This window comes from Oryzias latipes, chromosome 18 (assembly GCF_002234675.1).
Source record: "Oryzias latipes chromosome 18, ASM223467v1".
NCBI lineage: Eukaryota > Metazoa > Chordata > Actinopteri > Beloniformes > Adrianichthyidae > Oryzias > Oryzias latipes.
Genome location: NC_019876.2, coordinates 6,300,324 through 6,328,167, shown reverse-complemented (window position 1 = coordinate 6,328,167; position 27,844 = coordinate 6,300,324). Strand labels below are relative to the sequence as shown.

Sequence of the window (27,844 nt, the reverse complement as noted above, 5' to 3'; positions counted from 1 at the left end):
TTCCTGTAAATCTGTACTGTAGAGTACCACAGACAGACATATATGCATGCCTACTTTCAAAGAACACCGGTCCAGTACATATCTGTGCAAGCAAAAAACATCCATTGTCCACAAATGGCACACACTTCAGGTTTTAAGAGAAAAAAATGAAAAATGAGGTGCCAACCTTCATAAAATCCTCACTATTGGTCCCTAGGAAGACCAAACATTTAACCCCAAGCCATGACCCAACTCTGCAGCTTGTAGAAGCTGCTGTTACTGACGCTCAGGAACATCGGAAGAAAACTGGGGCCTTAACCCCACCTCGCAACGATCGCCACAAGGGCGCAATTTTCATTTGCTCTTGTGCTATTTGGGGGCTTGTCCGGGCGGTTTGGGAATTAAGGACATGCGGGAGCAGAAATTGCTAACCAACAGTGGTATCGATTGAAATCCACTGTTTGGACAGAGGAAAGTCTCCTGCTGGCCACTTCATGTGATTTAAATTCAGGTCCAGGCCCCTGCTGTATTTTCTCCCTTTTATCTCCCATGAGGCCTTGGGGCGAGAGTGGGATATGCGCCTGGGGGCAAAATGGAGGGTAATTCACACTAAGACATGGAATTATAATGTTCCCATGCATGAAGCCTTTGAATAATTTACAACTTCCAATGGCTTTCCATTACTCTTCCCACCCACACACACACACACACACACACACTTGCAGGTCTGGGGTCTGCTCAGCCCGCGGTGCAGATTTGTCCCTTCCCAGCTTCTCACTGGTGCATCACTAAACACAGTCCCCCTCATCTCATTCTTTCTGACAGGCTGTGCAGCGTGTAATTATGTCCCCTCTGAAACCAGAGCAGTAATCTCGCACACTTGTCTGGCCATTATTACGTCGGGCTCCTGCACCTCGCTCATGCACAGCCTGCCCTTTCAGCTGAGCTCTGATTTCTCCATCTCCTCGTCTTCATATCTCTGTCTCCTCCGCCCTCTCTACGGGCCAGGAGGCTGAATGAGAGAGGGAGAGACCGAGGAGGAGAAAGAGACGCTCTGACATTAACGAGATTGCTCGTTAAGAAAAAAGGGAGGCGCTCGGAGGGGAGGGAGGTGGAAAATGGAGTGGCTGTAATTGGGAGGTTTTTGAAAAGGAGCAAAAGAAAAGGACAGAATTAGGTTTCCATCTTGGCTCTGTGTGTGTGTGAAGTCACACAAGGGACTAAATATAAGGTGAGAAAATGACTTGTTGGATTTCACAAGAGGTGCTAAAGGTCACACACATCTATCAATCAGGTCCACACAAAGACCCCCGGTCTGGCCACCCACACCTCCCCTCCTGCGTCCTGCACCCTCAGACAAAGAAACACTTTACAGTAACAGGCTTCTGGAGAATATTTCCTCGCATTGCTGCTGTCAGCAGGGCCATTACACAAACGCATTCCACTGGCGTCTTGTTGGGCAGAAAGGCCGCTTCAAACACCACACACACCCTGCAGAGCCAGCTTGGTTCAACACCGTCCTCAACCAATTAATCCCTGAAGCCCAAAGTGTCTGAAAAATCGCCCAAAACAGACGGATATTCCCTAAGAGAACATTAAAAAGAATTCATACGGTGCAATTTCTTTTACTCTTTAAACTGTAATACTAAAAAACTACATTTTAGGCTAAACTGACATAAACTCTTTAACTGTGCCACAATCCTAACCTCAGTGTAAACACCTTTCTTTGGCTTAAATTTCCACCAATAAGTTACAAGATTAGCTTTGCGTATACGAAGTTTCATAGACATGTCACATTGATCCCTTTGGTCAAATTCGTAAAGCATGATGGATTTGCAGTTCCAGGCTGACACCTGTGGTAAAAAAATGGGCAAACGTGTTAGGAGTACGCAGGTGCTCTGCCCAGAAATATCAAGGTCGTAGACCACTACGTGAGCCCATCGAACCAAAATATTCATACACATTTCTTCCTGCAGGCAACAGGCCGTAAAAAACACTTAAACATGGAAGGGTCAAGTAGGTGAGACGCAGGTGTGTCAAACTCACAAATCCTGAGCAAGGGGCCGATAGGTGCTGTTTATGTGATGGGTGCATGGGCCTTACGAGCCCCGTACAGATGTCTCCATTTTTCTTCCATAGACAGTCCATGTCCACTCATAAGGGTGGAAGGGCACTAAGCAACAGCGTTGTACGATGTGTGGAACTTACAAGAGTCTTACAAATACTTCACGATACACTTACCACACGCAGGACAATGGTACGTTCCATTTTCTACAAGCCTAAGACAACTGCAAGACAACTATAGTACAGACCAAAAGTTTGGACACACCTTCTCATTCAAATGAATGGGAAGGTGTGTCCAAACTTTTGGTCTGTACTGTACCTGCACTCCCCTTAACCCTTGTGCTATCCTATGGGGTCCAGATGACCCGATCCTTACATTCAAGTGTTCTCCCTACCATGACAGAGGTGGATAAAGGTGGAAAGATTTCATGTAATCCATGGACACCAGTGAAGATCACAAATCATTGAAGAAAAAAGGTTTAGCAGACTTGTCTTGTGGGGTCAAGATGACCCCGCTCGCAATGTTAAAGTGCCTTTTGATAGCATGAGGGTTACGATCTTGAACCGGACGCTCCTCTCTACAACCCTCCATGGGCTGGATAACCCAGAAATGATGGATACAAGCCAGCCATAAGGTCCTTCACTTAACCGTACCCAAGTATGGATCGATTAAATGAATGAAATCCTGATAATCTACATCACCGAGATACGGTACGAAGCACTTGATCTGAGGTGATCGTTTTACCTGGCAGCCATTTTCTGGTTCTAATTAGGGGGAGGAGCTACAATATGGAGTGACACCAAACATGTTATGGACTAAAACACTAAATTCTGCTAAGACAATATGGCTAAATAAATAACCCGAAAAGTTGACAGAGTCAACATCAACACTGGCTGTTGCAGGAACTCAAAAACCGTTTTGTGTCGACTACAGTTGTGTACTTAGAATATTTATTGAGTGAGTTGTGTGGTCCTTTGTGTTTTTATCTGTATTTTATCTGCGTTTTATGTGTTTGATCTTATTTTCATTCATTTTATGGTTGTACTTTGCTTGTTTTTATTTTGTTTAGTAATTTTTATCTATTTTTAGTCACTGTAGAGCACTTTGGAAACTGTTTGGGAAATGTGCTCCATAAATAAAGTGGTCTGGATTGGATTTTTTAAATCTTTTGTACGATAAAATTTGTCGATGAGATAAAAGGATCTCATTTAGGGACAAATATTTTCGTTTTGATGATTTATTTACAACAGGTAATATAGCACAAGGTACATTTCTAAATAAAAGTTTTGGCTCCATTTCAATTATGTTTTTCTGACTTACGCCTATGTTAGCTTCACCCTTTGACCAAATTAACAAATATTTGACATAGAAGCAGTTTTACCGTCCTCCATCAAATAGAAAAATAAACCAAGGCCAGAATCTTTTTTCCCCCCCATAACCCTTGTGCTATCCTAGACACTTTAACATTGGGAGTAGGGTCATCTAGACCCACTAGACAGTGTGTTAAACCTTTTTTCTTCAATGATTTATGATCTTCACTGGTGTCCATGGATTACATGACATCTTTCCACCTTTATCCACCTTTGTCATGGTAGGGAGAACACGTCAATGTAAGGGTGGGGTCATAGGATAGCACAAGGGTTAAGGCTTCCTCAAATTGATTCAAGCATAGTGGCAAACACTATAGTTCTGATATGGGCTCAGGTTCTCAGATGTCCTTAGACTACATAATATGAGCCTTACAGTTGCAGACAGTTTATTTATTTAGCTTTTCATGTTTTTTTTAGGTCTGAAAAATGCAGGTGTAACAGGTGAAACCATAAGAACAGAAAGATGTTTTTGTCTGAAAAGCTCCAAATACATCCTGATAAATGTGCAGTATCCTCTTGCCCAAATGAGCAGGCCACCCAAAATATGTGCCAGTAAATGTGTGTGTGTGTGTGTGCTATGTAATCCCTCAGCCCCCCCCCTCTTCTTCTTCCAGAGCCAGATGAGGAGATAAACCGCCAAATTTGATGGGCAAGCAGGCTGCCAGCTGTGAGCATGCAGCTGGCATCTCCTCAGGAGAAAAGCCGAAATCTTCCCCGGCATGTCACGCACGCACGTGGGACACAAAGGGCCTCTGTGCACCGCATACGCATGCCTGAAAACTCCGTCTTGGGCTGCAAAGGTTTGTTCTTGTCTGCAGGTCTGGAAGAAATGATGGCGGCGGTGGCAGTGATGGTGGGGATTAAGGAGAGAGCTCCAAGACATACAAACAGGTGGAGGAAAAAGTTTGCAGTATAGAAGAAGCAGTGAAAAGAGGTAAATCTATGGTTCATACAAAAGGATGGATTATCTCTACCTCCATTTCTCCCCCCTTTCTGCTCCAATCTCTTCATTGTGTGACGCTATGGGGGGGAGGGATTGAGAGAAATTCCTTCTTTTACCACTTCTAAATTAATAATTTCAAGTTTTCCATCCTCCTCGGTGTGTTTTATCCCTCTATTTGCCCCCCCCCCAAAAAAAAACCCCATATCCGCCCTTTATCTGAGACTGTGTCTTGGTTCTATTCTTCTCTGGGCTGTTTACCGGAGTCGTGGAAGGATCTGCTGGTGTGTGTGAGGGGAGCGCATTCAAAGCGGGCGACACGGGCTGCACACCAAACGGAGCATGAGAGGTTTTCTTTTCTGGGTAGAGACTGCGGGACGTGAGAGAGGCGAAGTGAGAAGCGGCGGCAGAGGTAGAGAAAAGAGAGAAGTGAGTAAGGCAGGAGTGAGAATAAGTGGGGGGAAAAGGAAAGTGGCGTGCTCAGGGAGAGGTGTGAGATGAGACCCAGCAGATCAGAGTCACAGAGTCCGACGCATTTTGTGTCTGCGTGCTTCCTCACCGCAACGTTTCTGCCTTTTTTCTTGAGGAAACGTGAAAAATAAAAGTCGGAAATGCAGGAAACAACCGAGCAAACCCACCAAACACTCAGGAGACCAAATCATATCATTAATAATGAAATACTTTGGTCAATTTATTGCCAATTTAAAACATTTCTTTAATCATTTGTCAGATAATTTTATTTTATCGCACTGTTATTAATACTACTGTTCCATTTCTCACAACACACATAATAAAACAAAGCACATTATATTGATTAAAAAAAACAATTGTTGTAAGCCTCCGCCGCCCCATTTTGACCCGCCCTCACTGGCTGAGCGACAGCTCCACACCCCTCACTCTACCTCTCTTGCCCCTACCAGCCTGATCAGCTGCAAAGTCATTTACAAAAAAAGGCCACTTTTTTGTTGATACTATCTCCATAGCGACCATTGTTTTTTAGATGGCCAAATTTTACACGTTGCTGCAAGATGGCCACCGAGTTGAAGGAGGCCCTATGGCCATCCCATAATCATTTTAAAACTTCCTTTGGATATCCCCGACAAGTATGTTTTGGTTTCACAACTTGATTTGACATCGAAAATCCAGGAACTCTCCAGCTGTGTAGACAATATCAAATTAATGAATACAATATATAGAATTAAAAAAAAACTTGAAGAACTATAGATATATACATGTTACATTACCCTTTTTGTACTTCCTTTGTATTTTTTTTTCTTCTTTTCTTACTCAAGGTTCATGTTTTGTTAAACAGGTTGACTCCTTCAGTGAGTAGGGTTCTCCTGCTGTCATGTAATCATTTCTGGGTGGGGGGCGGAGTCGTTGTCTATGTCTAAAGTTCCTTTTCATCAGGTGGGCTATTAGAAATGTGCACTTTTCTGTGTTTTTGAGTGTATGGTGCGAGTGAAATTTTGCTTTAAAGTCGCAGTTAAAAAGAAGAATTGCGAAAAGAAAAAAAAGATCTAGTTCTTGCAGTCCAGGACTACTGCAGGCCATAATTAAAAAACGTCTTTTAAAATAGGAAAAATATGAAAATGTAGTACATATATCCATATTTAGGGCTTTTCTCAACGTAACCACTAATGGCTACATTAATTTCAATATAAGACTTGAAGCATTTATTCAGAATATTTATACACTAAAATAAAGTTGTGAGAGTTCCAAAATGCTGGCTGGGTTTTAATACGAGGGAAACATCTCTCATTTTTGTCACAAGCATTTGTGCTTTTATGCTACATTAACTTTGTATATTAAGGGCACAGCCGAGCCTAATTATGTTTTTGCTGCCTAGTTCCCGTATTAATGTTTTCATTTTGTCATTAACCATTAGAAAAGTCAACTGCCTTATTCATAACCTCACAAAGTAACAGGTCGTTGCTAATGCATTGCTAACATATTTTCATGCTAGCATGTTCACTTGACAGGATGTCATTTATTAAACCAGTTTCTTTTTTAAATGTATTTACTCAAATCCTGTTGCTAGCGTGTTTCAGAAAATTAATTTTATTAGCTTTGTATTTATAACAATTTATTTAGCTACAATGCCTAGTTACGTTCAAGATGCTAGCTTTAGCAGATGCTAATTCCTTTTGAGAAATCATTCATCATCATTTTTATAATGTCAAATGTGATGTTAAAAAGGTTAAAAAAAATAACTTACCAGAGGATAAAGTACTTCATCCAGTTCTGAACTATGTCAGAAGTCATAAAAATATCCCCTTTCCTAGTAAAAAAATAAAAGCACTTTTATTCAGGCTATGTCCCAAATCGTTCACTGCACACTACATAATGCATTATACAGTGCGTTTGCCATTTTGTAGTGCTGTCCAAATCTACAATTCCAAAATTGAGTGCCCAACAAATTTCCCAGGCATCTTTGTGAAAAACCAGTGTTCAATGATGCTAACTCGATTGGCAAATATAGACCACAATGCATTGCGTCTTAACAATTTTGCCAAAAAAAGTCTTTTTCAAAGAAACCATCAATGTTTTTATCTTCAGAAGAAAGTGGATTTATAAATAGTTGTCGCAAAACGCTCACATCAATTAGAATTTTAACTTTGTGAAATCGATGACGTCATATTAACCGTTAAAAAAAAAGTAGTGAGCAGTGTGTCCGAATTGCTTTTAAAATCCAGGGCACTAGATTTTCCCGCACTATAACGTGTTTTAGTAGGGTGGGAATTTGGTCACAGCCTTAGTTTCAGTCCGTATGCTAGCTAAGTCACAAATCTGAGACTTAAAAAAAAACAACTAATTTAACTCTAACTAGTTTGAAGCTACATTAACTTGATGTATTAATGTTAGACTGAATGATTACTAAATCAATGTTTTTATTTTATAATTAGCAAGAAGGCTACATTTGATTGCTTGTTTCACAGACAATTACTGTGGCCAACAACTCATTGCTAACAGATAAATGGACACAGATAATGACAGTTCTGTAGAAATTGGACTTGCAGGAATGTCGAATTTTCAAGGTCATATTATATGAAGCATGCTAGCTTGTTGCTAACTTCTTGGTTAGCATTAGCAAAATTTTCTTCTACATGTCTATAGGTTTATGTTAATCAAATTGTTCTTTTTTTTGTATCTTCACTGACAACTCACATTTCTTTGTAAAAACCTGGCTTTTTGTTGTGGTTAAAACGTCAAGCTAATCCTTTGAATGTTTTTGGCCAATATGCTAATATTATCATTAGCATGATGATTGAGGGTAACTTAAATAAAAACAGTTTGTAATCCAATTTTTTTAAAATTTCCTTTTGGGTTGTTGGTATTTTATGGAAAATGCTTCATTGTAATGTTTCATTTAGGCAAATTTCCCTTATCACAGTAATTCAGAAGAATATATGAAAAAAAAAACAGCAAAAAGGACCAGCATTGTGAGGTACAAAGGTAAGGCCACAGAGATTCCATTCGAAATTTGTATAAAAACAGATTATTTTTGATAAACTATCCAACATTTATTAAATACTTGATTAAAATCTAAACCGACTTTGGAAATGTGGAGTCTTGTTGGTATGTGTAATGCATGCTAGTTGTTTTATCGTGCTTTCCTGATCTTATCATTTGTTCTGACTTCCATGTTGGAATGGAAAAACACCTCGGTCAGTGTTTCTGTCAGCCCTTTTGTTTTTAAAATTCAGCTGTTTTTGGTTTTGCTTTCAGCAACATGGGAGCTGTTTTGCATTGTTGCTAATACAAACTGACATGGAGGCTTGGTGTTTACTGGAAAACATTGTGTGGTTGTTCAGCAGACGTTTGCTCAGACTTAACCCCCACCAAAGGAGTGTATTCAAAGGAAGTGTGTTTTGTCATAAAAACATGAAAGTCAAATAAAAAAAAAATTCTATTTCAAGTTAGGTTGTCATATGTTATGTCGTGCTGTTGACTGATAAAACGTTAACACCCAAATATTCCTTATCGTGCAGCTATCCATGAGATCACAGCCAACTGTTTTTTAAAAGCACAACACCTACACCAAAGGGATTAAGTATTTGATCTCTATCTGATTTTGTAGGTTTGCCCACCTATAAAGAAACTGACCGTCTATCGTAGAGATAGAATCTATACAGATACTTTTCCCAAAGAAAATCAAGACTTTATAGAATTTATATACATTTATTTGCATTTCATTGAAGGGAATAAGTATTTTATCGCCTCACAACCATTCAGAGTTCTGGTTCACTCGGACCAGTTTGATCTGATCACATGTAGAAAAGACACCTGTCCACAGAATCAGTCCATCAGTCAGACTCCAAACTCTCCATGGAACCATGGGAAAGACAAAACAGCTTTCCGGACTGGACTACAAGACCATCAGCTAGACGCTGTGGGTTCAGGTGACAAAACACAAGAACATGACCAGCAGTCAACCTTTAGGTCTGGGGCTCCAACCAAGATCTGACTTGGTGGAGTTTCCATGATCATAAAAACAGTGAGAATTTGGCACATGTTAGTTAATGATCCCAAAGCAGCTGAGACCACAGTCACCAAAAAAAAAAAACATTGGTAATACTTTACGCCACAATGCCTCACAGGAAGGCCTACCTGAAGTTCACCAATGAACACCTTCATGATTTACAGAGTGACTAAGAGATGGTACTGTGGTCAAATGAGACAAAAATGGAGCTCTTTAGCATCAACTCAACTTTCGTGTTTGGAGGAAGAGAAATGCTACCTATGACCCAAAGACCACCGTCCCGACTGTCAAGCATGGAGGTGCAAACATTGTGGTTTGGGGGGGGTTCTGCGCAGGGCTACTACGTGTTGATGGGAGGATAGGCGGAGCCATGTACCGTCAAATCCTGAGTGGAAAAACTTCTTCCCTACACCAGGAGGCTTAAAATGGGTGGTGGATGAGTCTTCCAACAAGATCTTGACATAAAACATAACAGCCAATACACCCAAGGAATGGCGGAAGAAAAGAGCATATCGAGGTCATGGTGTGGCCCAGCCAGTCTCTGGATCTCAATCCTATATTAAACTTATGAAGAGAGCTAAAGCTCGAAGCAACAGCCACCAAATTTAAATGATTTAGTCATCTGCAAAGAAGAGTGGACCAAAATTCCTCCTGATAAGTGCAGAAACATGCTGATCAATTACAAGAAACGTCTGATCTTTATGCTGCTAACAAGGTTGTGATCACAAAGTACTAAGTATTTCTAGCAAAAGGGTTCAAATACTTGTTTAATTATTTGGTAAACTGGATTTTTTTTCTAGTTTAGATAGCAGCCTTCATTGAGATTAAAAAAATAAATGCTGATATATTGAAGTTCAAACAGGAATTTAGTCCTGTATCTCTTGATACCAGTGGTTCTTCCTTGTTTGGATCATTTATGATATGAGCAAACGTTCATCTACAAACATTCAAAATTGGTTCAAATGGGTCTTTAAACATTGCTGATTTGGTTTAGTTTTCAATTCTCTATCACGACATGAAATTATTTGAGTGAGTAGTTTGGATTAAACTTGGTTTGAGTTTGAGTTTTGTTGCTTTTTGATCTAGCAGCAGCTTTTTTCATCTCTTCAATTTAAAAAAAAAATAAAAATGAAAGACTTGGATCCATTAGCAATGAAGACAATGACTGACAAGCGATTATGGCTCTGACAGTAAAGTGCATCAGCAAGAACAAGGACACTCAAAGGGCCGTTCCGGTGCCCCTCTGTTTCCGCCGCCTTCCCCGCTTTGTTTCTCTGCCAGAGGATGTCTTTAATCAGAGCGTCAATCAGGGAACAACACATGTAAGAGAATGAAGTTAAACCCAATACAAGATGCACAAGATAACGCAGCTGCTAAAACCGTCAGCCGCCTGCTAGATAACAGCCCTGTCAGCCACGTTAAACCCCCCCTCTCCGTTCTGTCACCGCCTCTCCTCGCCTCTTTCTCCCCCGCTTCTCGTCGTGGTCTAATCTTACCCTCTTAATGGTGAAATGAAAGGTTGTTAAATCTCTGCATCTCTTCGTCACTTTATTTTTATTATTATTAATATTGAAGTGGCGTTACATCATAGTTGACTGCAGGGTTATTATTGTTGATGATGAGAAGTCTAAATCTCGCCGTTGGAATTGGGTAAATGGGATTGGGAAAGATCTGAAGTGGAAAAAAAAACAAAATTCCAGACATCCGTCTGTAAGGATGTGCCAATGTCTGACTTCTAGCATGATTTTAACCCTCTGACATAAAAACGTTCGCTCCGGTGCTAACATTCTCTCAATTATCGTAACTCTTGAGCCATTTACGCAATTAAAGTAATTCCAACGGACTCTAGAGCGAAGAAAAGTAGCTCTGCGTTCATATTCAACACTTTACAGTAGTAAATTGTTTACGCAGTCAACATAAAGTAACTGATTCTGAAGTGGTGAAAAGCAGCTTTACGCTGATACCCAACGCTTTACTTACGTAAATATCGTAAAGCGTTACAGTAGAGTAAAACACTTAAGTAATATAAACATTGTAAAAAACTAACGTTAAGAGGTAATCTACAAAGTAACCAATTCTGACGCGATGAAAAGTAGCTTTTAGTGGTCGTAACGCAATTAACGTAAACCAACTGATTCCGACACAAAGAAAAGCTGCTTTTCGTCAAAATGCGACACTTTACAGAAGTCTAGTGTTTATGCAATTAACATAACTAACTAACTTACATTGATATGCAAGACTTTACTTACACAAATATCATAAAGCACTAAAGTAAAGGAAAACACTTTAGTGATGTAAATATTGTAAAGAACTAACTTAAAGTGTTGCTTAACTGCTTTTCTCTGCTTCAGAGTCCTTTGGAATGACTTAAACGGTCAATAGCTCGTGTTTTAACATTTCATCTTTGAATTTAGTCCCAACTACATAAACAAATATTCTCCCGCGGTTTTTTTTATTCAATTCAATTTAATTATGTTTATAGCCCAATATTACAACCTAGTTGGTTCAACGGGCTTCATTCAAGGTGATGCTAAATTTGGTAGACTGCTGGATTTAATGGTTCATTGTGAATATGAAGGGGTTTAAGAATCCTAATTTAAATAAATAAAAAAACTGAACTCTGTAGAGTTCAGCACGAGTACAGCTTGGACAGAAAACAGAGCATTGCTTAAATTCAGAGTTCCTGTCCTTCAAGTTTTTTCCCCTCCAACTCTGTCCTGCTCTCACAAAAACAAATCGTCATTTCTCCTGATGGCCTAACGGCTGATTGTTGGATTAATGCGGCGAGATTATTCCTAGGATTGGAGCGGATTAAACAGTTGAGGTCCAGCAACAAACGCGACCTGCTGGCAAACCGAACGGATTATCCGTGGCGGCGCAGAGAGGAAGAGGCAGAGCATGGAAAGCGGAGAGTCGGTGTGGAGCCAACAGCGGGAGATAAACAGGACCAAAGGTGGGCCGACCGGTTAGAGGAAGCGAAGACTGAGAGCTCATCAGGGCGTCGATAGCTGCTTAAACCAGAGAGACATTTAACAGACAGATAGATGGCGAAGATAAAGCCCGCCGCAGCAGAAAAACACAGAGTTAATGGAGCTGAAGCAGATGCTCCCGTCAGCACCTGCAGGAGCTGCAGGGCTTTTCAACGGGAAGCCCAAAGAAAGGGTGATAAGAGAGGACTGTTGGTCATTCATCACATTTACTGAAGACGTGGCATTTAGCTGCCTGACGGCGTGGCGAGTGCGTGTTGTGAGGATGCACAAGCCATGAAAAGAACAAGAAAGCAAATGACAAGAAGGAAAAGATGGATTCTTCCTATTCTGGTGTTCATTCTTTCAAATGTGCAGATTAGTGCGAGGAATCTCTCATATTTGATATGTGATAAATTACTCAACTTTATTGGTGTTGAAGTCAGAATGTAGGGTTAATATGAGTGGAGGATCTGATGGTTCCATTGTTGTGTTGGAATCATCAAAAGATCAACTCGCTTATCGTTGAATTTGAATGGTATTAAGATGCATTGTGTCTAATGAAGGTGGATGGAAAAACTATGACTAGCATTGGTTCATTATGGGGTAATTTGACCCTCCAGGTTGGTGTTATTGAATATGATTTTAGGCTAAAAGGGCCTGTTAGCCTAGAGATGGTTGGAGCACACCCAATAAGTCTGTTTTTTTTAATCAAAAAAGCACAGAGGTTAACCACAGATGTCTGCTGGTCCGTCTGCTGTGCACCTTGCTTGCGTCAGTTGTCTCTGTTGCGTCTCCAGTCCATCTCCCCTCCCCCGACTCCTGCAGAAGTGGTTTTGCCAGCTCCACGTCTAGTTCGTCCAGTCCTCTTCACTCATCCAAAACTGAAGCAACCCGGCCCGGTGCCGGTGCAGAAATGGGACTAATTAGCTTTTTTTTTTCCTCACTGAATCCTGCATGTTTTGTGTCATAAATGATGTTAAGCTTTTGTATTTCCAGAATTAAACCTTCGTCATCCACGGCGTAAATGGACGGCAGTGTTTTCCGCCGTGTTAACGTGAGTTGTCGAGAGGGCGTGCTATGTTATAAATAAAATGTTTATAAAAGTTTTATTTTGTTTGAAAGTACAAAGGAAGTTTTAATTTTGAAACCGAGACCTGTATCGCCTTTTTGTGGCTGTTTGCCTCAACATTGACGCTGGACTGAAATAGACTTCTTTATTGTGCTTCTAGCATAGGGTGTCCACAATGGATTGTCACTACCCAATGCTAGAAAACGTGCCTTCTGCAAAATGTCGAAGTGGTGCAAGTCTTGTAAATCTTTCTCCCATGTTTATCTTTCACAGCTCTATTCCGACATAAGAAAAACTTGTTGTCATAGAATTCTGGCCGGGCAAAAACCACAATTATCAATTTCTCCTCCGTGATCAATTTTCCAATGGTTGGCACTTTTGTGAATTAAAAAAGGCGCTAAGTCACTATCAAATCAGATCCCTCGATAGGTGAAAGTTCAACTGGTTTAACTTTCAATGCACATTTCTGTGTAGAGCCCAAAATCTGACTTGAAAACTTGCGTAGCGACATATGACATATACGTATGAACGCGACGTACGAAGGCGACGTACGAACGCGACGTACGAATACGACGTACGAACGCGACGTAAGAACGCGACGTACGAACGCGACGTATGAACGCGACGTATGAACGCGACGTATGAACGCGACGTATGAACGCGACGTATGAACGCGACGTATGAACGCGACGTATGAAAGCGACGTATGACCGCGACGTATGAAAGCGACGTATGAACGCGACGTATGAACGCGACGTATGAACGCGACGTATGAAAGCGACGTATGAACGCGACGTATGAACGCGACGTATGAACGCGACGTATGAACGCGGGAACCCGATGAGTGCATTTCCATAGACTTTACATTGGTTGTGGTCGCTTTTCACACTTTTCACAAACCCAGTGTGAACGTAGCATTGGAAACATCCGCAGTCAGCCTTACTGAAACTCCAGAGTGGACGTCTGTATTTTTTTTTTCATTTGACTTCCTCTAAACTTTTTGTTGGGTTTTATAGCGGAAATCAGCTTAGTGGTAATTATAATTGCACAGAGGTGCAACGATCTGCTGCTGTTATAATCATAGAGCAGGCAAATTACACAGTGCAAAAGTAAACTCTTTTCATTCCAGAAATACTTCACTTTTACTGCCTTTTAGTGGTGTTCCTAAAGTAAATGAATAGCTACCCTGACACTGAAGTCAATAAAAAGGGGGGAGGCCCTTTATTGTTTTGTCAGGAGCTCCTCCGTCATCTCCTGAAGACACACGGAGGCGCACAAACAAACACCTGTCCCTCCGCTAGGGGAGAAGGAAAGCACAGGTGGGAAAAAGAGATAGAGAGAACGGGGGCTTAAGCAGGAGAGGGATGGAGCTTAGTGGGGGGGGGGGGGGGGTGGATGGAAAGCTGATGATAAACGGAGCTTCAGACGGCGAAGGTAAACCTGTGCGGAAGGAGAGGAGCACTTTGTTGTGAGAGGAGTCTGAAGGAGAAGGCTGGACGCCAGGAGTGGCGGTGATGGTGGGGGGGGAGGAGATGAAGGAGACAGAGTGATGGAGAGGAGGGTCCACAGGTTCATAATCCCCTCACAGACAGCTTTGTTGAGTGATTGACGTCCCGGCGCGCCACGTTAGCGCCACGGGAAGGTAGCGGTGGGATGAAGGCGGAGGGAAGGGTCGTCATGACTGGAGGGATTATCTGTCCCGCGGCTTACAACCCCCCCCCCACCACCACCACCATTCCCAACACCACCTCATCACCACCTCATCACCTCCCCTCTCAACAGGGTCAAGTGGTACAGGCCGGTCCTTGTTGTTTTCACTCTTCTTTTTAACTGAAAAAAAAAAGGCTCGGCTTTGTCTCGCATGATTGTCTTCTATCACAAATAATGCCTAATGTGATGATGGAGGGGGGAGATTGAGGGGAGGGAAGGGGGCGCACACAATCCCACGCAGGGCATGTACACAGGCCGCCCACGCATGACGCATGCCTGACATGCACACAACAAAAACAAGCGCGCGGAAACTCTTTCAACTCGGCACCGAGAGGGCATGGCGGGGATTCAGAGGCTCTCCAACAAAACCTTGAGCGAATCCTTTTATTCCCGCTAAGTGCCACTATAATGGAGTTAGCCAGCTCGCCGTGGAAATGATTACATTTAAGCGGAAACATAAGGAGTACGCAAAAGTCTTGATTAAGAAGGAAACACCATTAAAATGTAAAAAAAACTGAAGAAATGGGAGCGCTTGATATGAACCCAGTTTGGCTGCTCAACAAAGCTGCGTTCAGGCGCTGAGATATCAGATATGTCTGATTTACTGCGCGCCAGGATGCACTTTAGAGGCTGGACGCCAACCTCAGCTGTGTACACAAGCGCGTACACGTATAACGGCCACCCAGGACCACGGCTCCAGATGGGCTAGGCCTAACCGAAACTGGTGGCTCTACTGAAACATGCAAAACGAGCAGCAAAACACAAACAGCACAGCAGCTGTTTGTGTGTGTGTGTGTGTTTGTACGCGCTTGAGAACCCACATAGAGGTTATCCGTGCCATGCTTCGGAAATAAGCATCCCACACGTACGGGGGATAAAGCCTCGGCCCCATACGGTACAGGATTGCACGTTTGGGCGAAATGACCACTTCCATCAACCAAAACCAAACAAAAGAGGGACTGTCCCAAAACAAACAATACAAAAATATTTGTATAGCACTTTTCCAATTGACGTAACACAAAGTGCTTCACACACAAACATTTTCCAATTTTAAAAACCAAAAGCAAATAAAATAAAAAGAAAAATTCCAAAAACACATACAACTTGTTGCTCCTGTTTGGTGGTTGCTATAGACCTACTGGGTTTATCGTGGGTGGCCCCCTTTTCTACGCCCTTCTTAACCACCCTTTTAGACTTTGGACTCTTCTCCATAAGGCTTTCGTTGATGTTCTTTGTGAGGAAGACGGGGAAAGATGGAGGAAAAGAAAGAATGGCGCCCCATTTGCTTTTTTTCCTCCTCTTCTGAAGCTTTAGACTTACGATTCAGCTGCACCCCAGTGGAGATTGATAAAGGGGCAAAAAGGTTGGACGCTTTTGGAATGACGGTGACAAAACTGCTTCTTCTGGGGATGGATACCGTTTGGATTTTTATCCACTGCCGAATCGGTACTTTGGAAACGGTTCCAGTACTCAAACCAGTGCTTCAAAAGCGATACAAAATTTTCCCAAAAACATGTAAGTGTAATGAAGCAGTGTCACAGAGGGAAAAGGAGCGCTTCACTGTGTCTGAGACGCTTAATTTCCTTCTTTCTGAAAGTCTGCAGTGCAGTGATCTATATCTATTTTCACACACGCTGAAGTAAGCGCATATTTCACCAATCATCGCCATGACGACGGCCTTTTTCACCCTATCATCGGATCCATTTGATCGCTGGATTTAAAGCTTTGGCTGTGAAGTATAGCCAAACTTTCCCTGGCTTCGCCTTCTGCATTTCAACTGAAGCTCCGCCCATCCTTGCGACCCCACCTATTCTAATATGAGCCCACCCACAACTGCTAGGAAGGTAAAATGATTGACTAGAATTGTACAGTGGCAAAACTCAATAGAATACAAATGATGTACAAATGATGTAGAAATGAAGCAGCAAAATGTAGCACCAAAATTTGTGTTTTTTCTATGATGCCAGTAGTATATGTTGGTACTTGTAGTATCGTATACATTGGGACAAGTAGTACCATATACATTGATAACAGTAGTTCCGTAAATGTTGGTACTTGTATTATTGTATACGTCATTTTAGGCAGTAGTTTAGCCGTTAGCAACGATAGATGACAGTACATGTATTAACATATACATTGGTACCGGTAGTTCTGGTTGTTCTGTAAAGATCTGTACTTGTAGAACTATATACATTGGTCCCAATAGTTTTGTATACATCAGTACAGGTAGTTCCGTAAAAATTGGTACTTGTAGTACCATATATGTTGGTAATGGCAGTTCCATATCTCTTGGTTCTTGTGGTACTGTATCCGTTGGTAAAGGTAGTATTGTATACATCAATACCAGTAGATCTATGAACTTTGGCACTTGTAGTACCATATAAATTGGTAACAGTAGCTTTGTTAATTTCTGTACATGTAGTACAGAATACGTTTGTACAGGTAGTACTTTAAATGTCTGTACTGGTACATCTTAAAGCATCTGTAATTATAGTACCCTACACGTTGGTTACGGTAGTTTAGTTAACGTTGCTCCTTATAGTACCATATACATTGGTACAGGTAGCACCATTTCTATCTGTACTGGTAAATTATTAAACCATCTATAACTTTAGTACTGTATACATTGGTACCGCTAGTTCCGTATATGTTGGTCCAGGTACTACTGTATACGTCTTTGCCATTATGACCATAAACGTCGATTCCAGTAGATGCATAAATATCGGTACTTGTACCAAAAAGGCTTAGTACAGGTAATACCATGTAAGACCATTTACGTCGGTGTCAGTAGACTCGTATACATAGATACCGGTACCAACTTGGCACAGAATGCTGGTATCCATCCCTAGCTTCCTCATTTGCAGCAGATTCAGAAGAGCCATGCATCTGTTTGCAGAAATGATCTTCGGCTAACACTCCCAAATTACTTTGACCCAGCAGCGATAGGCAATCAGGATTATTCACTCCCCCTTTCCACTAAAGTTTTATTTACAGCTGGGCAACAGTGGGGACTGCAAATCAAGAACCATCAACAATGAAACGGAAACAAAAGGAGGAACGAAGAAGGAGGATTTGAGAGCAATTAAAAATAAAAAGAAGGAGCAAGGCGATAAATTTTTAGTGTCTTCCAACCAGCTGTAACTCGATTACTGCCGGGATAAAAAAGGAAACTAGTAAAGCTACGGGAAAAGCAGTGAAAAAGACAAAAGAAATGAAAGGGGGATTAGAGGCGAGAAGTGGACTAGTTTTTCCCAAACGATGAGTGTGTGTGGGAGGCAGTGGAGCCGCGGTCGAGTGTGTGTGGCAGCTTTCAGTGGATGCTCCAAGAGCCCTTTTGTTACTGAGGAACACAGGGAAGGGAAGGATGGAGAGCAGCAGAAAAAAGACTGGAAGAAGGGATGAGGGGCTACTGACAAAGGGAGAGAAAGGGGGGGGGGGGCCTCTGAGGAAACTCAACCCCTCCGCTTGGACTTTTTCCAGCCCTGGAAGCAATAACATTTTTCATCTGTGCATGCATGAGTGCGTTTACAAGCTCTCCTCTGTGTGCTTGAATGTCTGGATGAGTCTATCCCAGAGTATATATGAATGTGTGTTAATAGTAAGACATGAACACAAAGAACACACGTCTCACAGGGAAAGCCCAGGTAGTAGATGTGAGAGGGACGATCCACTTCACTCTTTTCCCAGACAAGACGGGCCACAAGGCAATCGGTGTATTCCACATGTAATACAAATATGCTAGTTTACTTTTGGACACGGTCTTAATTCATTGCTTCAGGTTGAAATGCTTTTATCAGCAAAAATGTCTGGTTTTCTGGAGGAGGGAGACGTTGTTTTAGTTTGACAACCATGCTTCTTTGAGATTGTCCACAGCAGCTCTGAAAGGGGTTCTGGATTATTTTCTCAGACCACAAGAACAATGGACTGCTTCATGTTGAGTGGAAGGCTGTGCGAGTCTACGGCAAAAACAAAGTCGCATTTCTTTTATCCTAAAAGTTAAAAACTGGACACATTTTTTAATCAATCTTAGCTTAGCCAGATGTTTTCTGAGATTCAGGTAGCGCAGGATCCAAAGTTAGCAAATATTTATTTAGTAGCATTGGATATAAATAAACATATTATTTCTGTTTTTCTATTATTTTAGACATTTTTCATCAAAATGTTACATATTAAGGTGCTAAGCCAACTGTACGTAGCGCTAGCTTAACTGTCAGCATTAGCTAAAAAAAAAAAAGAGAAATCATAAAAATATAAGTTGATAATGTTTAATAGAAAGAAATTTGGGGTATTTACTAATTTTTAGATAATAAATGTCTTTGCATTACAATGTTTTTGTTTGCAGCGGTTCAGCGTTAGCTAACCAGTACATGTTGGCTAACTTTTTGGATAAAAGACAAAGCTTAAGCTCTGATGTTTATAACAGTGAAATGGTTTAACATCATTCAAAATGAAAATGAATATACAGCGGTTCCTCGTTTATGGCAGGAGTTATGTTCATGAAGTAACCCGCGATATACAAACACCGCAGAGTAGTAATCTTTCTTTCTACAACCTTTTAATGCTGTAAACCCCCTCACTACACACTTTCACACTTGTCTCAGACAGACAAGATTATTTTTACACTTTAATTATTTAAACTTTTACAATTCAAACTTGCATTGAAAAATACGGCCAGTTTTATTGACGGAAAACAAAAATCTAATTGCGATTAAAGACCTTTGGAAATTTGGCTAATTGTGTACTGGAGAGATGACACACAGGAGATTGATTGACATTGGTCCACAGCCACGATCCAGTGTAAAAACAAAAAATAACACATAAATTGCGCTAAACAAATTTCTAAAACGCGAGGGATCACTGTATAGAAATAGTTTTTCTTTGTTTTTATGCTAAAAGTAGATGTGACTCAGCAAAAAACAACAACAAAAACAGTCCCAGCGACATGTATTTAGAGCTACCGTGGCTTAGTATGCTAGGCTTTCACTTACAAGTCGTCGAAGAATGTAAACATATAGGATTTCATCGATCTGTGGGGACTTGTAAGTATAAGTTGCGTGCACAAAGCAATTAGACGAAATACTAGTAGCATCGTCCGGTCTATCTTGTTTTTGAGCAGCTGAGCCGGGCTTTTTGGTGGATTGTAATGAGCCAAAATCCTATTAGTACATCGTCTAGGAAAATTCCATTTCGTCTTCTTAACCTCTCAATCTTTTTTCTCTGTTCCACTTAATTTGACCTCTTTGATGAGCTTTTCTCCCCAACCAAACACAGAGTATCATATCCGTCCCTGTGAGCGGAGCGCCATTCTGTCACTGCTGCTCAGATTATAGCCCAGAAGCAGCTGCGGTCATAAAAAAGTTAGTTTGGTGGGCAGACGCTTCAGCTTCCCGATGCGTCCATTCATGAAGCAACCCCCCCCCCCCCCCCCCACCACCACTATATATAGATATTTTTGAAGCAACGAGTGGGAGGTTGTCTCTTCATAGCCTCAGGCGAAGAGCACACATCTGCCGTTTCTAAAAGAGAATATTATTCCGCTAAAACTGGAATTAATAAGAGCCGTGACCACCATTTAATCGACAAAATTTCTTGAGACAAAACTTCTCCGTCACAAATTTAGAAGCCAGCCAGTTAAGGGGAAACATGTGGCGCACTTCAGCTACCCTTCATCTCGGCGTGTGATCTCCACATACCCAGATAAATCACAAAAAGCGTTCGCATTAAAGCCGGGCCCCGCTTAAAAACAGAATTCATCTTAATCTCAGCATTGCATCATCATTTTGCCCCTTTTTTTCTTCCCCCGCAACGTCAGCTCCACTTAAACGATATCAAATGCAGAACCGAGCAAATGAAGCTTGATTTTTTTCCCCGGCTCGTCAAGAAAAGCCAAGGTTAGTTTCCCCAAAAGACTAACAATGATGGTCTAATGCCAAAGCCAGATGCTTCGCGCACACTGTACGGTCTTTCAACTCCTAATTAGAAGTGCGCATTTGTACGCACACTTGAGGTTCTCAGAAAGGAAAGGGAAAAAAGAACGAAGCAAAGCCTGGAAGAATAATCAAGGTGTTGAGAGACCCAGGCGTGGGGAATATTGCGAAAGATCTGAGGTAGGGAAGCGGGCCTGTGAATGTATGGGCCAATAAATCTGCTCGTTTATTAGGAAGCCGCCTTTCAAGATGACTGGGTTGTTACTGACGCGGCACAGAGCACGACAGGGTTTCCCACCAAAGCCTCCTAGCATGAGGATAATCTCCGAGTCAATGGTAAAGATTATGCTAAAGCTAAGATGCTTGGGAGTCTTGGGAGTGAGACGTCTCCCCCCCGTCTCCCACACAAGAAGTCCAGAGCCAGAGGACGAACCCTGGACACGCCGGAGTCAGACATAAAACGGGAAATAGTGGCCTGGTTTGGTTTGCAGACTCGTTGCAGGCGGAGTGATTCATGGGCGCTTACGTTTGTGGCTCTGCACTCCCCGGATAACAGCTCCTTAAGCCAAAAATAAACATGTAAAATGATGTTATTTAAAGAAACATCCACCTGTAAGCGCTTCATCACGCTCCAAAAGCGGCTGCCGGCTGTGCGCAGAGCATTTTTACCGTCTTATTTTTGTTGGAGTGTTGTTTTCTGCTGGAGATACTCCTTCAAAAAAAACAAAAAACAATCCGGTTGAGTTCAGTACGGCGAAGATCCGGAGTGTCAACATCGATGAGCATCAACGAGTCCGAAACTCGCCAGCCATCGCGTCGGATGAAATCCATCAAAGTCCGGGCAGAGACGCGGTTTGACTGCAGCCTCAGCGCTGCAAGAATGAAAGCTGCGCTTTGGAAATGAAACGCCAGCTGAGAAAAAGTCAGGGTCACGAGTCTTCTGTTTTGTTGTATTGTTAGAGCTCTTCTGGCCTTCTGTAACGGCACATCAGAGCGGTCGACCGCTTCAAAAAAAAGATGTAAATTACAACGCTTCATCCTGGAGTGAACTTTGAAAAATGGATTACAGAGCGCAGCAGTAGCTTTGCCGTGAGAGGCCTTTAATCGAGCTTTTGGCAAATGACGTTTCTAAACATATTGTTTTGTGTTTGACATCACTGCTGCCTCTGTGAGTCATGCAAGCGGCGAGGAGTTTGCCTACGAAGGACGACAGAGATGGGAAACCGGCCTCCAAACGCAACCGACCCCGTTGATCAAAGGGTCTCCTCGTTCTGCCCCCAACAAAAGTCAATGAATTCCTTTAAAGCTTCCCAGGTTTCATGCTGGACTTCACAGGGATAAATATTATGGGATGTGTCAGTAATGAGGAATGAGGGGGCCAGCTCGGTTGTAGCTGAGCAGGAAGCGGCTCGTCATGGCGGTGACCTACAGATCATCAGTCACTCTCCCCGTCTGAGCCGTGTCACATCAGCCAGTACTTTTGTCAAACCCCGGCCCGGCTTCCACACCATCCATCTCCCTCGCAGCCCCCCCCCACCACCACCACCACCACCACCACCTTCATGGTTTTCGTTCTCTCCGCTGTCTTAGCCTCATCTCACCCTAACAACACCCACTTCTTCTATTTTTGCCCTCCTGCTCACATTGGTGGGAGAGGTTTGCCGAAACGTCAGCTGTGACGAGGCCCAGCTGTCTCCCTGCAGACCCCACTCATTTGTCTCTCTAGTGTTGACACCCACTTGCGCTCGCTCCTTCACTTTGTGTTACAGAACCATTTTAGGCCTTCGTCCGCCGGCAGACGGCGGTAAGCGACGGGTAGATGGCGGCGACGGCGCAGAGAGTTCAATGCAAAGATGGAAGCACACATTTTTTTTTGCTTTCGGTTATAGGAAATGCTGGAAAATGTTAAATGAGGTTTGAACTGCTGGCTTTTTAAAACAAAAACGGACACAAAACCAACAGATTCCATATAAGTCACCAGAGCTAAAGTGTTGACGTTCTTTGAAATGCCGTAACTCTTGAACCGTTTACGGATTTAACATGATTAAAATAGATTCTGACAACTGAGAAAAACAGCTCTGCGCTGATATGCAACACGTTACAGAAGGAAAGCCTTTACAGAATCAACGAAAACCAACTGATTCTGAAGTGGAGAGAAGCTCTTTTGCAGGTAATGTGTTGCTAATACGTTTACGCTGATTGTGTAAACCCTTTATGCTAGTAAACACTTTACAGTACTGAAGAGTTACTAGCGCAACTTTAAAGTAGTAAAGTGTTTACTAGCGTAAACCCTTTAAGCTAGTAACACTTTATAGCAATAAAGTGTTACTCGCATAAACCCTTTACGCTAGTAACACTTCACGTTGGTAAACACTTTACAGTAGCATTATCACGTTACGCTAGTAGCACTTTACGCCAGCAATACTTTGCAGTAGTAAAGTGTTTACTAGCATAAACCCTTTACGCTAGTAACACGTCACGCTAGTAAACACTTAACAGTATTAAAGAGTTTACTAGCATAAACCCGTTATGCTTGTAGCACTTTACGCTAGTTACACTAGTAGTAAAGTGTTTACTAGCGTAAACCCTAACTCTTCGCTACTGTAAAGTGTTACTAGTGTAAAGGATTTGCAATAGTAAACCCCCACTTGTAAACAGTAGAAAAAGAAGAAGAAGAAGCCCCTCCTTTCTTGTGCATTGTAAACACTCAATGCCTATTCAAAAACACGTTAAATGCAGGTTGTGTATCTAACTATAGATACAGCTACAACAACAATGCTAACTTTGGAGGTAAAATGCACTGTAAAAAATACAGAAAGGCAATTAAGCTTGATGCAGGAACATTAATAACGCTTGAGGTCAGCAAGGACATAAAATAACCAAAAAGAAGTGAGTGGAGAGTCAAAGAAAGACAAGAAAAAGCCCACAAAACTGAAAAAAGATGAAATTTCAACCCCTGTACTAAGTTCATACACTTTGGTACAGCCTTCCTGATACACCAGTCTGATTCTTTGCCACCAGAAGGGGGGGGGGGGGGGGGGATTGACCAGGCACCATCCAAATGTTGCCAAAAGGATAGGACGACCCTCCTTTTTTTTGGGGGGGGGGGGGGGGTGAAGCAAGCTAATAAGAGGCCCATTAGTGTGCCTTTGTGTGTGTGTTGGCCGTACTTTGCAAAGAAGTTGCGAGTTCAGCAGTCAAGGGCAATCTGCCCACTGACACCGGGACACATGACCCCCCCCTCAGTCCCTCGGCCTGGGTTACCCCCCCCCCCCCTTGTAAACCCATGTTTTTCTGTGGGGGGACGGGTCTTGTTTCTGCTTGTTGCCTGACGTGTTGAACCCACTCATCATCATCATCAACACTTTTAACTATTACTGAAAATCCCAAAGTCCCTCCTAAGACCTGGACGGGGTGGGGCGGGGTACATCAGTTATTTAGCTAACCCCAGCATATTTACAGCGGCACTTTCCAGCCATTATTATGTTGATGAATGTGCACCGGCCCGGCCAAATAAACCTATAATCGAGTAATAAAATAATGAATGAATTCCGTGTGGAGCTACAGCGCTTTGACGCATGCAAATAAGATCAGATCCCCGGTGTTTGTGTGTGTTTGTGCGTATGTGTGTTTACCACTTTTACAGCGCGCCCGAGCAACAAAGGAGACATATTAGTGCTGCACGGTCTTTAAATATGTGTCCGACTTGAGAAGGGAGAGGTCGAGCCCCGCGAGGCTCGTTTATTTGTGTCTGCAGACGCCACTGCAACACATCCTCCTTTATTTTTACAGACGGGCTGCAGACCATCTGCGCCAAAAAAACACACACTCAAAGACAGCAAGAAACCAGCCGGGTCGGTTGTTTCTCCTCCCTCTCGTGGCATTTCCATCCTGCCACATCAGCTGAAACTTCATTTTCGCAGCTCCTGTTGCTCTCAGCTCGTAAACTTGCGTACACTCTCCTCTATTCTTTTTTTTTTTTACTGACGGGGGACCGCCTGCTTCTCCCTCAAAAGTGCCTCTTGTTCTTCTCTTGTTTCTTCAAGAACAGAAAGCAGCCCCAGGAATCGCAGGCAAATGCTTCAGCCTGAGGTTGCAGGCCGACACCCAACGGGGGTGAGGAGGCCGTGCATTATTCACGGCGGGGGAAGGGTGGCTTTCACACGGGTGAAAACAGTTTCGGGTGTCGGAATGCCGCAACCAACAACCCGTCTGACCTACAAACGCTTTGTGAAAATGTCAGCGAGGTTTTCCAGCGATTCCACTTCGCCGCTTCACCGAAGCCGTTCAGCCTAGTTAGCTAGACTTTTATCCGGCGCCAATTAGTCTGTGAATAATAAATTATTGAGCGCCAGTTAGAGGGGAGGGAAGGGGAGGGGGCGAATACATTTTAATGTAGATCTTAAGGGGCAAAGTTGTATTACAAGTAACGGGGAGCTTCGCGCGTGCAGCCACCCACCCCGCGGCAACCGTTTATGATAATCCACAGACGTTTGCTAAAGTAAAAAAAAAAAGACAAAGGGGAAAAAAAGGGGGGGGATTTCCCCCCGGGTCTGGATGACCCGTCAGCCTCTAAACTCCCGAGGAGTAATGCAAGATTCGATCTTTCATTAGGGCGGCCGTGTAGGAGCGATAATAGGAGTTGCTGAGGTAAGGATAATGTATGTTTAGGTGGAAGTGGTGGTGTTGGGGAGTGGGGGTGGGGGCTCCTCCCAAGGTGATCGTTCTGGTTCAGTTCCCTCTTCCTCCAGCACAAATGGTATTGGCACTTGAGTCTTAACTGGTATCGATTTCCTTAGGGTTAGGAGAGTGTCTTCCTCCGCTCTCCGCCTGTTTTTCCCTCCCTGGCTGGAGACGCTACGCCCGATAAACGGCGTCTGATGGCGAATACCGGCCACCGTTTACTGTAGACGCGTGCCCCTCCGATGTAACCATAAAAGCCGGCTGTTCCAGCTCACCGCTGTCATCCCCAACGCGCTTCAAGCTGCATCAGTGGCTGCCGGCGTGCTATAATTAGCGGCTGGATGTGACACATGTTTCCAATTTGCCATGTTCAGTCAACGTCACGGAGAGGTTTGAAAGGTTGACGGCCCGTTTGCCGCGTCGGGCGGGACGGGAGGCACTCTGCAGCCACCTGAGCGGCGGACTGCTGCACCTTCCTGCTCGCCGGGCTTCAGGAGCACCGACCGGTTGCGTGTGCGGGCTCTGGCAGCTCCTCCGCTGGAAGATGCGCAGCGTTTAAACACGCAGCCCGAAACATGTTTGGCCCCAAGGCAGCTGACAGAAGAACAGCTCAGAGTGAGGAGGAACAAGTGTGCAGAGGAATGTAAAAGGACTAAGAAAATAAACTGAAGGAATGACTAAGCTGATTAAGCATGAATAGTAAGCTCCATGAATAAGCTTTATAAAGCACAATAGGCTTTGTACTTGGAATATATGACTGAGCAAATCTGCAGGACTAGCTGTGAAGTCGAAGTCTCCACCCAAGCCGATTCCGTCAGTGCAGTCATTTTTCTCTGATTCGTCTGAAACGCCGGAGGTTTTCGGGGCTTTTGGTTTGGTTAGCTCTCACCGTAAAGCCACAAAAGATGGGAGTAATAACAGGTGTGGCTGGGGGAGGGGTGCAGTTACTGGCCAAAGTTCGCTTAGACCAGAAAAAAACAAAAACAAGCGTTACCCTTCCAGACCGGTGTTTTAGCTCCGGTACCGACGTCCTGTAATCTACGATAAATCGCTGAATGTTCACGCAATTAATGTTATTCCAACGAACTCTGAAGCTACGAAAAACAGCAAAACTTTTACCACCGTAAACACTTTATGGTAGTAAAGTTAGCTGCATAGACACTCTTTAAGCAATTAACGTAAACAGCCGATTCTGGGAAAAGTAACGCAAAGTTCTGGTGCTAAGAAAAGCAACTTTAGCCATAACGCAACACTTTACGATAGTTAAGAGTTTCCGTATTCTACGTAAACTTGCCAATTTTAATGCAGAGAAAAGCAGCGCTGAGCCGATATGCAACACTTTATGTAAGGGGCAGACGAAGTGCGTTATCAGAAATTACCATACGTCTTGGAAGCCTGAACCGTCCAACGCAAAGCGGACTGCATTGATTCTGATAATGCACACTTCGAAGGCCATAAACCCGCTCATATCATGGTCACTTACAAAAGAAATAGATATTCAACCAGATTTTAGTACTTTATTCTTGTTATTTTTTTGGTTTGGACCAGTTTTTCCACAAAAAGCGTTACCGTGGCAATCTGCCCCTTAGCTAGCTCGGACCTCGACTGCAGCGGCAAAGGAAAGTATTATATCTATGCTGATCCTCATGATACGTTAAATAAAGCATCAATTCAGAGAGAAAGTTCACCTCTAACCGCTTGTTTTTGTCAAGATTATGAAGAAAAAGTTTGTTTTAAAGAAGTCGGCGCAGTGATATAAAACATTTTAGCTATGTGACCGGAACTACTTTTTTAGGCGTACAGTATTGTGGTACATCACTTTTTAATGCACACCCATCAGCCAATCAGAATCGAGAATTCTCCCGGACCATGGTACAAGTTACAATAAAGTCACATAAGGTTTAACACATCGGCAAAAAAATTAAATCAGTGTAAATTATTTTGATTGCGTGTTTACGAAGTCAACATAATCTAGCTGATTCCGACACGGACAAAAAGCGGATTTTCATGGATATGCAACACCATGTGTTAGTACAGTAGCTCAACGTAAAAGTAACATAAAGTTTCGAATACTGGCAAAGAAAAAAAGTGTATTTCTCTACGCCAGATAATTGCGTAACCGTAACTCAACGAATGTAATTCCAACATATTCTGACAGCGAGAAAGACAGCTCTGTTCCGACACGCAAAACTTTTGTTAGTAAAGTAACGAAACGTAAAAGAAAAAGGCTTTCCTCTGCGTCAAAATCCTTTGGAATTGTGCTGAATGCACAACTACTCGAACTCTGTAAAGTGTTTACGCAATCAACGTAAACTAGCCGATTCTGACGAGGAAAAAAGCAGTTTTTCACCAATATGTAACACTTTGGGTTAGTAAAGTTAAGTAACGTAATGTAAGTAAAGTATTACATATTACATGAAAAAAGTGCTGTTCACAACAGAATGCACTGGAATCACGTTGGTTGTGTGAAGATTTACAGCAGTTTAAAGAGCAATTGTGATTTTGTTGTCGTTAGCGATATCTCCAGTGTTAAAGAGGAAATTGTATCATCCTTTATATTGTATATTAGAACGCACTTTGACCTTACGTCAATTAAAAAAACACATTTTTAGCATTTCTGCACACTTGCTCCGCTCGGTTTTGTTTCCT

The 27,844-nt window shown here is 42.6% G+C and overlaps 1 protein-coding gene across 2 annotated transcripts in view; it reads right to left on the bottom strand.

Moving 5' to 3' along the window:
- Positions 1 to 27,844, bottom strand: part of LOC101160196 (ephrin-B2) — a 110,401-nt gene that overhangs the window by 80,229 nt on the left and 2,328 nt on the right. The window lies entirely within an intron of this gene.